Source organism: Cupressus sempervirens, chromosome 11, assembly GCF_028749045.1.
Source record: "Cupressus sempervirens isolate cs-2001-9-10 chromosome 11, ASM2874904v1, whole genome shotgun sequence".
NCBI classification, from domain to species: domain Eukaryota; kingdom Viridiplantae; phylum Streptophyta; class Pinopsida; order Cupressales; family Cupressaceae; genus Cupressus; species Cupressus sempervirens.
This window is the reverse complement of record NC_143128.1, coordinates 137,880,303-137,892,025: the sequence shown is the minus strand read 5'-3', so window position 1 is coordinate 137,892,025 and position 11,723 is coordinate 137,880,303.

The following is an 11,723-nucleotide window of genomic DNA, read 5'->3' as shown; positions in this document are numbered from 1 at the left end:
TTTTTGTCCTTTGCACAATATGAATAAAGGGACAACGTGCCAACTTCTCCTCCATAAGTCCACTACTCCTAATTTTGAAATGATGTCCACTAATTGGTGATGACCTCGACCTTTGACAAAGAAAATTTTGCTAATGTTATCACCATCTTTGGTCATTATTTTCTATAGAGGTCACTTGAACTCCTCTTTGAAAAATACTCTTAAATTGTATTTAGAGCACTCCCTTACCTCCATACTGTTAGCAACCAATCCCTAGGCTTCTATATGGTGGTCTTCCTCACGTCTATGGGATTGATCATCCCTTTCCACCTTTTCCATTATAGCTTATCTTCCTTAGTAGCTTGAGCCACTATAGTCCAATCAACTCAAATTTTATTTCACCTGATCTTGTCAAGATCCAAGATATTTTTATCCTTCCAATGACTTGAGAAATTAATCGTATTTGGGTATCATAAAGAACTCAAATGTTTGTGACTTTCAAATGAACAGTAGACCTAATTTTTTCATGAAGAAATATCAATAAGTGTTGATACACATTTTCCTCCATTATTAATGAGATACATTTTTTTTTTTAATATTATTATGTACAAAATGATATTTATTGTTGGCCCTTCAGAAACATTGTTCAAATTTGTCTCTATATTGTTTACCGGTAAATTATAAAACCACCCTTCACAAGCTGTACCTAACTTTGTATCAGTTTTTTCAAACCTTAAACCATTTTTGTCTTAAACATCAAGGGTAGACTCCAATGAAATGCATCAAGTCTTAAGCGCTCGAACTCATTTATGTTTCCATGTTTTGCAATGAGATCATTTTTTACTTGTACTTGTATTACTTGCATTAAGATTTTTGATTGCTATTGCAGAAACTCATCCAACTATCATTTATCATCATGCACCCACCAAAATGCCATACATTCTAGCATGTGAAAACCATTTGCTGTGCGATTGAAGTTTAAATAACACCCATATCATAAAATCCAATGTTCTTAATAATATGATAAAACTAGCACTAACAATATTCAAGAGGTGGTGCTAGCAAAATAATTAAAGTTAAATTTCCAAGGGCAGGGATGGATGTGAATCTTTCACCAATTAGTATAAAAGAGAAATCAAGTCATGAAGAAAAGGAGCATCTTTTCGGAATGAATATTATGTGACTTTGCACATAATTGTTAAAGCCAAAGTGAACAAAACCCCTCCATGGATATTCAGAGACTTAAAGATAAACAACCTTCCTCCTATCAAATTATTGGACAAAAACCTATAAATTGTCTAGGCATCAAGGACAAACATTCAAGTAAGAATAATTGCAAATAGAGAAGACGATAATAGTAGAAAATCAAGATAAGTCTATTTTTAGAATTGTGTCTAAGCGAGAAAACCAAATAATATAGAAAAATTCACAATTATTTATTATGTTATATTTATAAATAAAAATATATGAAACAAAGAGTTGAAGTTCAAGGTTAATTACCTTGCACCCATCCTATAGGTTCTCCAACAATTAGCAAAGGAGATCTATGCCACCCAACTTCAATATGTCTTGTACCTCCATGGATTCAAAATTCAAACTCATTTTTTGGGAGAATTTATTGCTCATTGACACATTATTATAAATGAGAAGCCCTGTGCCCATTTGTAATAGAGAATCCATTTCATGTAAATGAGCTATCGAATCTCATATATATAACACTTTTTGACACCTTATTAGTCAACAAAGGAACCTAAGCATATGTGTCTTGCATTGTAAATGGTTGTTCTCAAAAGTCTAACTCTTAATTGTGTCTATGAATGTCTAATGCATATGTGTTTTATCATTGTTACTTTTGTGGACTAGTGATCCATGATTTATAAAGCTCTATTTCAGTTATAAGAGGATATATGTTGAGCATGAGACTCTTCATTTATGTTATTTCCTCTGTTTCTTTTTTCCTTCCTTTTGTTTACAATAACGCTTATGCTAGAATAGGTGAATAATTGGCCTTGTAATCATGGATATTGGCTCACAAACCTATCATGCATTTGCGTGGCTTTCCATGATTGGTAGTTAAGTAGGATGGATTTATTCTAAAAAAATATTTAGACCAACAAGTCAACCCTTGATCCATTGGGAATGACCTCATTGATCTTGCTTTACCACATATAATCTCAAAATACAGAATCTTAAAATGTAATTAAATGACACAACCACTGCACAATTGTTAGACTCTTGTCTATGATGACACACAAAATAAGCCACTGCTTTTTCTGTCATCAAACCTATGTTACTAAAATGGTTTCCTTGACAAAAATACACTACTAGATGTTATTTCCATTTTACATTTATTTGCCATCAAAAGAAAGTTTGTGAAAATGATTTTTGAATGACTTCTAACACATGGCCTAGAAAAATATGCAAGAAGAAAATGATGTCAATTTGCAGTCTCATTTCATTTGAATGAGAGAAGTTGTTGCTTCTAGCATGTATCTTGCATTGACAACAAGTAGTGGCAGGTCGTTGAGACACCAGCAAATAACTGGTCCCACATTAGTGGCCTTTCCTACTAAGATATTATGTTGTAGTTGTTGTGTGATTAGTGTTAGTTTTTGAAGGAAGATGATCCAACCATAATAGTGGGAACTCATATGTAGATTACTAGTTTACCATAAATTTCTGTGCATAGTTGACATTATATAAGAAGTAAAATGCTCATCCAATTTTTGTGAGATATGAAAATTATGAAATACAAATCATTGTATATCAATAAATTACAAGGGCAAACAAATATAGAAACTCCTGTCACTTGTATTCAAGTAGAGTCCTTTGAATTTTTAGACATAATCTTCCCTCAATTGTTTTGTTGATTAGGAATGCATCTGGATGCAACTATGTGAGAGTAATATTTATCAATAGTTTGGTCATATTGTATGATGTAAACTACTTAAACACTTTCCCAGACACATTCACAATTCCTCTAGATTTGACATTATTTTGTGTCAATAGGTGGAAATTTCTTTTCAATATATAAAAACACAAAAATGTAGATGAAACATGCATGGATCATTACCATTCAGAAATACTAATTGAAAGAAGCAAATTCAACTAATAGAATTAAATAAGTAGTCTGGTTTAGGTAGGAGATGTTTTCCATTTCCTCTGCCTAGTAGGACAAAGATGCCTCAAATCATTGATGACAAACATGCAGTGTTTAGATGGCTATTTGTAGATGATAATAGAATGCATTGAAAGAATTTGTACATGTTGTTTACCTATTGAAAAGAGAATGTACATGTCTACTTGAGGAGGCCAATTTAGACCATTTACTTCAAAGTATTATTTATACACAACTAACTATTTTTTCTCTTGTTGATTTCATACACAATTGAATATTTTCTAACGTTGTAGGCTATAGAACTTTTAACCACAAAAAAATTGATTTTTCAATTTAAGGCTATAAACTAGTTTACATCAATGTTGCTTTCTTATAATGCATGTTTCAGTCAAAGCATGCGCACTAGACTTTCATTCAAAACTTTAAATCACTTGATATGTAGATCTCGATTGCAATTCCTTGTATCCTAATTACAATCATTTTGGTTGCTACATAGGTCCATCCAGAAGTTGATGCTTTTTCTTGTTTTGTAGAGTTGCTAAGTAATTTTTTGGACCATTTTTCCAAGAAACTAGACAATACTACTATAGGCATCCATTCTACAATGGTATGAATGATAGAAATTTTGAATACACATGATGAAGAATTGTGGCACCATCTTGATGCTACAACCAAGGTATGGATCTAAAAAATCAAAAGAAAACTAAGCAAAATTTAACTAGTTAACATGAAAGTAGGCCTTAATATGCTCAAAAGTATACAAATGTAAGGTGCAAATACAAGTTTAAAAGCAATATGAGGGGATTTCAAACAAAAATTATATGATAGAAGAAAGTTATGCAGTAACTAGGATAGCTAAAAATTCAACAAACATTTTTCGCCTAAATAGGGAGGTCAAATAGATTCAGAATAGTAGAGTGTGAATTGTCATAAAAACTAATCTTTTGCTTGATTTTTACCATTACAACACAATAATTTTTTTTCATAGGAAAATGAGTTTTATTTTGATTCACATTACATTTTAGTGCTATTTTCATTGTATTTGTTCTTTAAATTCTATTTCTAGAGACTATTTGTAATTGTCCTAGATCACCATAGACTGGGACTTGTATAGATCTGCATCCTTCATTTCTGACTAGTCATATGAGAGAGGCTAAAGGTGGGGTGTTATCCTGGTGGGTAGTAAGAAACCTCTCCTAAATCACAAGTGAATGAGAGCTCTATTGACAATCATATAATTTTTAATGTTGTACAATAATTTGTCTTTGGATGCAAGTTAATGTGTCTTGAAGAGAGTGATCTTTTATCCCATGGTAGAAACCTAACCTTTCATCTATGTTAAGATATCCTTTATATGGGAAATCATTATATGTTTATTAAATACTAATTTATGGAAAAGATATAATGGAGCATGCTTCTTCTTGCTTGTATTGTGCAGGTTAACCCTCAGTTTTATGCATTTAGGTGGATAAATTTTTTTAATCAAATGTCAATCTATAAAACAAAACTTCAACTCACATTTGTAACACTAGGAAGGAGAGTCTTCAATGTTTCCAGGTGTTATTTAATCCTTTCACACCATCTTCTTTCAGCTTCACTATGACTCTTTGATGCTACAAGAGCTTTTACTTTTGAAATCTCTTTCAATGTCAACTTTGAAGCATTCACGAGCTCTCCTCTGCTACAATCAAGTACCAAAGAACCCAAGATGTAAAACCCTATTGGTGCTAAAGCTATAAAACCCTTTTGACACGTACTCTTGGCCACAAAATGAAATGTATAAAATGGTTGAGTGCATGAGCTATCTTCCAGTCACATAACAATGAAATTAGGGTGGCAAACAGTTCTTTTTTTAATTTTGACATAGGGGAGAGGACCCAATACTTGAACGTGTTCCAATAGTTGTGAATGGAGTTGTTCACTTGATACCTACACTTGTTGACTTAATGTCCAATTTTTTTGACAACATTGTACCAATACTTGTGACTTTAAAGTTGTTAGTACAATGCTAACTACCTAAAATTGAATAAAATGTACCTTTAGTTATAAAAATTAACCAATGATGTGATGCCACATCAGCTGTTCAACTATGGGCACCCTTTATGCATGACCATTGGTCTCACTTTTTTTTGGGCTATTTTGGACAACAGGTCATGTGGACTTAAAACCTTAGTTATAAGTAGGTGACTCACCAAGTAAGCTACTGTAAAAAATTGAGAGCAATTTGAAATTTTTACGTGGGGTTTTGATAAGCACAAAGTTAGGGTGTTCAAGTACTGGGTCCTCTCCCCTAGTGTAAGCCCGTGTTGGTCAAATTTTCGACCAACACGGGCTTGTATTTAGCAAAAACTATATGTTTCCTTTCACATTTCGACCAAATTGACCCCAATTTATTAGATGGTCAAAAATATGGGTCAAATGTACTAGTGTTAAGAAGTTAAATGTTTGAATGTGAAATTGGAGTATGCTTTATGATACCAATTTCTTTTTCAAGATTTGGTTTTAGTTCTATATCGGATTTAAATAGTCCCAATTTGGGAACAACAACAGTCTAGTGTGATACATCGAGTTTCTCTTTAAAATTGATTAAGCAATGATTAAGTCTTAAACACTTTTATGCATTGAAACCTGAAATAGTTCCAAAAAAACCAGTCTGTGCATATTGGATTGTGTGTAGCCAGATAATGGAAGATGGTTAAACAGTTTGTGTTGAATGTTGTTGAGAGACTTGTTGCCACAGTCACACTTATAAAGGGAACAAATATCATTTGTAATTCATATGGATGTTAGACTATATTGAAGGGATTTTTAGATTGGTCACAATAAGTAAATTGAATGTGTGTTTGCAATGATAGTGATACCATTTAGAGGGACCCAAAAGCAATCTATTTTGCAGAGGTATGTCATTGAAGAATCCATGCCATTGAAAATCTGAATGGTTATATTATACTGATAGAATTACAGGACATAATGAATTTGAAATGGACTTTGGTGAAAGAGTTTATTGTTTTATGGGAAACAATTATAGAAATATGTTCTAAGTAGTCAATTGCATTACAATCTATTTACTATCATTCAGTCCATTTAAAATGTGACTACTCAAAGTTTGAAATATTGTAAGTCTCAGTTCAACATTTCAAAAAGGAGTGAGACAACTAAGCTATTGTATTGTATTGGAGACATTATTGTCATCAACAAATTAAAAGTTCTTGTGAATATAAGATCCGATATCTTGCAATTAAATCTTGTACCCACTAAGTTCCTATTGGGTACATTATAAGTTTCCACACTTCTAACTAGGGTATTGAGATTGAAAGATTTCTCACTAAGGTTGAAATAGTAGAGGATTGCTTTGTGCCACTAGGAATACTATTGACTACAAAAATATTTTGAGGCTTGTTAGACCTAGGGTTTTCACTTTGATCCCTTGATGGTGGAGTAGTTCTAAATGGGGCTAAGGGAAGGCTAGGGTTTTGAGCATACTTAGTGTTGGAAAAATGAGCCAATTGCAATCTTTTGCACTCCTTTTTGTTTTTGATTGTTACCCATCTTGTATAATTATCATTTTACTATGGGTTGTTTTCCTTATAATTTTATAGATCTGTCATTTCCCTTTGTTGCACTTGGACAATATCCTCTTGATTTGGAGGTCATTTTAATTTATCTCTTATCACATATTTTTTTTATGCAAAATAATTTCCTTGTAGTCCTATGTTGCTAGGGTTCATTGATAGATCTAGTTTGATTATTTTGTTTGAACTAGATTTTTTGTTGGTATTTTGGCAATCTTTCTTCTTTGATCCGTGCTCAAGGAGATTGATTAGAACCAAAAAATTGTTGAATGTAGGAAAGGCATTTGAACTCACATAGCTTATCTTCCCAAATTAATTTCCTCCATGGTTTTACATTAAAAAGTTTGCATTTCATGGGTTCACTGACTGACTACTTTTTTTGATCCTCAACCATTAATTATGTATACCTAAGAAAAAGATCAAAGGCTATTACACTTAAGCTTTTCTTTATCCAAGGGGCTCACACTATGAAGTCATTGAGAGATTGACTCAAGTTGCTTGATCTATACATTTTTTCATAATTTCTTCTAAGCTTTTTTATGCACAAATTTTATACTATTTCCAACCTCTATCAATAATCGACTAATAATTATATGTGATCAAATATCAAATCTTCACATTAGCTGAGGGAAGGATATTAGCCAGTGACCACTAGCCAATTACATAAGGAATAAATAATTATACAAAAATTCTAGCACAAACACAAAGTAATCATGGAGGAAGAACAAACAAATACCCTTTACCAATAATTATCTCTAACATAAAGCACATCATAAGCAAAGAAAACATTCAATTTTTGATAGAAAAATCCTAACAGTAACTATATCAATCTATACATAAGGAAAAAATGAATAATGTGCAAGTAATTTTAGCATCAGTAAATATTAGGTATTATTAGCACATATCATCCAATATTAAAAAAAACAAATAATGTCCAAAATCTCTTCAAATTTTTGATATATTTTAGTTCTCTTGCAAAAATACTTCAGTTTTTCTTTAGTCTTGACCATATGTTTATCTACAACTATAGATTTTATAGTGTTTTAGTTCTCTTGTAAAAATACTTTAGTTTTACTTAGTCCTGACCATATGTTTATGAAAAACGTGATGCATGAGGCTGAATAAATTGAAGATGATGTGCTGAACAATGAAAAGAAGGAGATATAATAGAGATATAACCTCAGTATTTTGGTGGAGATTGCACTGAAGCTGTCAAATGCTGTTGGCACATAATCTTCAAACCCTTCCTCTGCTGGTGCCACAAAATGCAGTATATAATAAACATTAACTGCACATCCACAACCTTTCTTCCGGTCATGCAAGATTGAAATTAGGGTGCAACAAAGAGTTTTTTTTTGGATTTTGACATAGTGTATGTTCGTGTTGGTCATAATTTTGACCAACACGGGCTTCTAGTTAAAAAAATTATATGCATTGCCTTACATAAAATGACCAATTTGACCCCATTTTATTAGATGGTCAAAAATTTTGGTCTAAAAATGGGGTCAAATGTACTAGTGTCATGCATATTCTCCCCCATTGACATTAATGTCAAGGACCTCAATCTCAATGTTACTATATACCAATTGATAAATGCCAATGGCTAATATGTTGCCCCTAGTCTACAACTAGTTTGAGTGTCCAAAGACACTATTCAATACCAAATAGCAAGAGTCCTTAGTGACTCAGATAATCATAGATACTCCCCCATTCAAGAAGCATCAATATTCAGTCTAGGTTAACAATAGTGCTTTGTACCACTAGAATAGTGCACTCTCTACATCATCTACTTAGAAGTAGGTAGGGAAATAACCCCAAGCACACCTCTCAAGTACTCAAATGTATCATTAGAAAAAGGATTTGTAAAGATATCTATAATTTGATCTTTAGTACTCACATACTCCAATCTAATCTTGTTTTCTACTACTTTCTCTCTCATTACATGATACTTAATAGATATATTCTTACTCTTAGAATGCAATACATGATTCTTAGACATACTTACTATACTTGTGTTATTACAGTAAATGATATCAAGTTCTTCAAAATCAATTCTAGTAGCCTTTAGCATTTGCTTCATCCAAATAACTTGATTACAATTATTTGTTGCTACAACATACTCTACCTCAATAGTACTTTGTGAAATACAATCTTGCTTCTTTCTTAACCAAGAAACCAATCTTCTTCCAAGAAAGAATGCTCCACCACTGGTGCTCTTTCTGTCATCCATATTGCCTACCCAATTTGTATCAATAGATGCACATAGAGTGAAATCACTCGATCTTTGATAGAAAATTCCATTGTCAGATGTCCCTTTCAAATATATGAATATTCTCTTTACTACTGGAAAATGATATTCCTTAGGATCAGCTTGAAATATAGCTACAATCCCAAATGTATTTTCTATATCTAGTTTGATGTGAGGCAGATACTACAAATGTCTAATCATGGATTTGTACTTCGTCTTTATGACAAGTGTCTCATCTTTGTTGGATAATTTGTGACTAGTTATCATAGGTGTACCAATTTATTTACAACTTTACAAACCAATCTTTTTCAACAAATCATTAAAGTATGTGGCTTGTGAAATGAAAATACCATCGCTCTTCCATACAATCTGCAATCCTAGGAAAAAAAATATTTCCTCTATCAGGCTCATTTCAAACTCACTCTTCATCTCTTTTGAAAACTTATCACTTTCTTCATCATTACCTTCAAAAATAATGTCATCAACAAATATTACAACAATCAATAAACCATTTTCAACTTCTTTCAAATACAAGTTACTATCTGCCATACCTTTAGCAAATGCAAGCTTTGCCAAATAATTGTCCAACCTTGCATACCAGGCTATAGGTGCTTTCTTTGGACCATATAGAGATTTATTTAGTCTGACTACCATGTCTTTATCTTTTGATAAAGGAAAACCTTCAGGTTGTTTAATATATACCTCTTCTTCAAATTCTCTATTTAGAAAGGTTGATTTAACACCCATCTGATAAACCTTGAACTTCTTATTCACTACATAAGCCAAGAACATCCTTACTACTTCCATTCTGGCTATAGGTGCATATGTCTCCTCATAGTATATGCCTTCTTTCTATGAAAATCCCTTACATACAAGTTTATCCTTATTCCTCACAACTTCACCTTGTGCATTCATCTTATTTTTGAATACCCATTTGGTTTCTATCACATTTTTGTCTTTATGTCTAGGAACTAGCTCCCATGGATCACTCTTTGCAATTTGATCTTATTATTCCTTCATCACTTGAATCTAATGATCATCTTTACATGTTTCATTTGCACTCTTAGGCTCAACTATAGATATCAAGCATATCTCCTCATTTACTCTTTTCCTTGTCAGCACACCTTTGTCTTTTCTTCCAATTATATGCTTAGGAGGGTGATTCTTTGTTATATTTCTTTTAGAGGTAGGAGTTGACATCTCAACTCTTATCTCTTCTCTAGTTTTAAATCTTTGCTCTCCTCTTTTCTCAATAGTTACCACATCATTCTACAAATCATTGTTAGTCTCAAAGAAAACATCAACATTTTATCTAACAAGTCCATAATTATCTTCTTCTTCATCTTAATTATATTCTACAATGTTTTCCTTAGTTCAAAACTTTTCATCAATTCTTACATTTGTGCATTCAACTATTGTCTTCGTTCTATAGTTAAAACATCTTTATACCTTGCTTTTCAATGAATAACCAAGAAACATACCTTCATCACTTCTTGGATCAAACATACCAATTTCATCATCTCTTAATGTAACATTTTCTCTAAAATATTATGAAATACTTAACTAATGGTGAATGACTAAACCATAGTTCATAAGGTGTCTCATTCATACCTTTTCTAAATTGTACTTTGTTCAGAGTGTATACTACTGTGTTGATTGTTTCTCTCCAAAATTTCATAGAAAGATCATTCTCAAACAAGATAGCTTCCTTCTAATTCCATTCTCTTCACAAAATACATTAAACTCTCTAGAGGTGAATTCTCCTCCTCTATTAGATCTCAAACACTTTATATTAACACCAAATTCATTCTCAATTCTATTATTAAATATCTAACACTTCTCAAAAGCTTCAAATTTCTCTTTAAGAAATGTTACCCACATCATTCTAGTAAAATCATTAAAATAAATTATAAAATACCGGTCATGATAGAATTCTCTTGTTCTAGAAGGACCATGTAGGGTTGTGTGAATGATTTGTAGCTTCTCTATGGTAGTGATCTTCTTGCTAGGAAATGATACTTTCTTTTTCTTAGCCAAAATACATTGCTTACACACATGGCTACAAAAGTTCTACTAACCTTCATAATATTATCAAATTTTATTTGATAGAATCTTCTATACCACAACCAACTATTACCCACTTTAGCTACCAAACATGTCATTTTAGTAGGAGTCAATTGAAACAAATTACTTTTGGATCTAGTGCCATTTCCCATCATCTTATCATCTCTTTCTTTAATAATGTAGGTCTTCTTAGTGAACTACAACTAATAACCCTTGTCCACCAATTATCCAACACTCAACAAGTTATGCTTTAATCCATCAACAAAATAAAGATCATTATTGTTATTTTTACCATCAAGAGTAATGGATTGAATTCTTGTTATATGATAGGCTACATTGTTACCAACTCTAACAACACCTCCATCATGATTCTTGAACTTAAAAAACTTATTCATATCACTAGTCATGTGATGTGAACAACAATTGTCTATTATCCAATCATATTTCTTTTCCATGTGGAAAATTAGAGCTCTTTCCTCTCTAATTTCACTATCAAGATCATCTTCTTTGATCGCAACAAATCCCAATTCATGATCACTTTCACTTTGATCTTTTTCATCATATTCTTCATCTTTATTTGCATACAAATAGTTTCTATCTCTATCTCTTCTAGGATTAAACTTTACCTTATACTTTTTCTCCTTTTTAGGACATTTAGATGCATAATGAAAAAAGTCCAACATTTGAATATTTTCTTACCATCTTTTTTTCTTCTCACAAGAAGAAATATTAATTCCTCAAT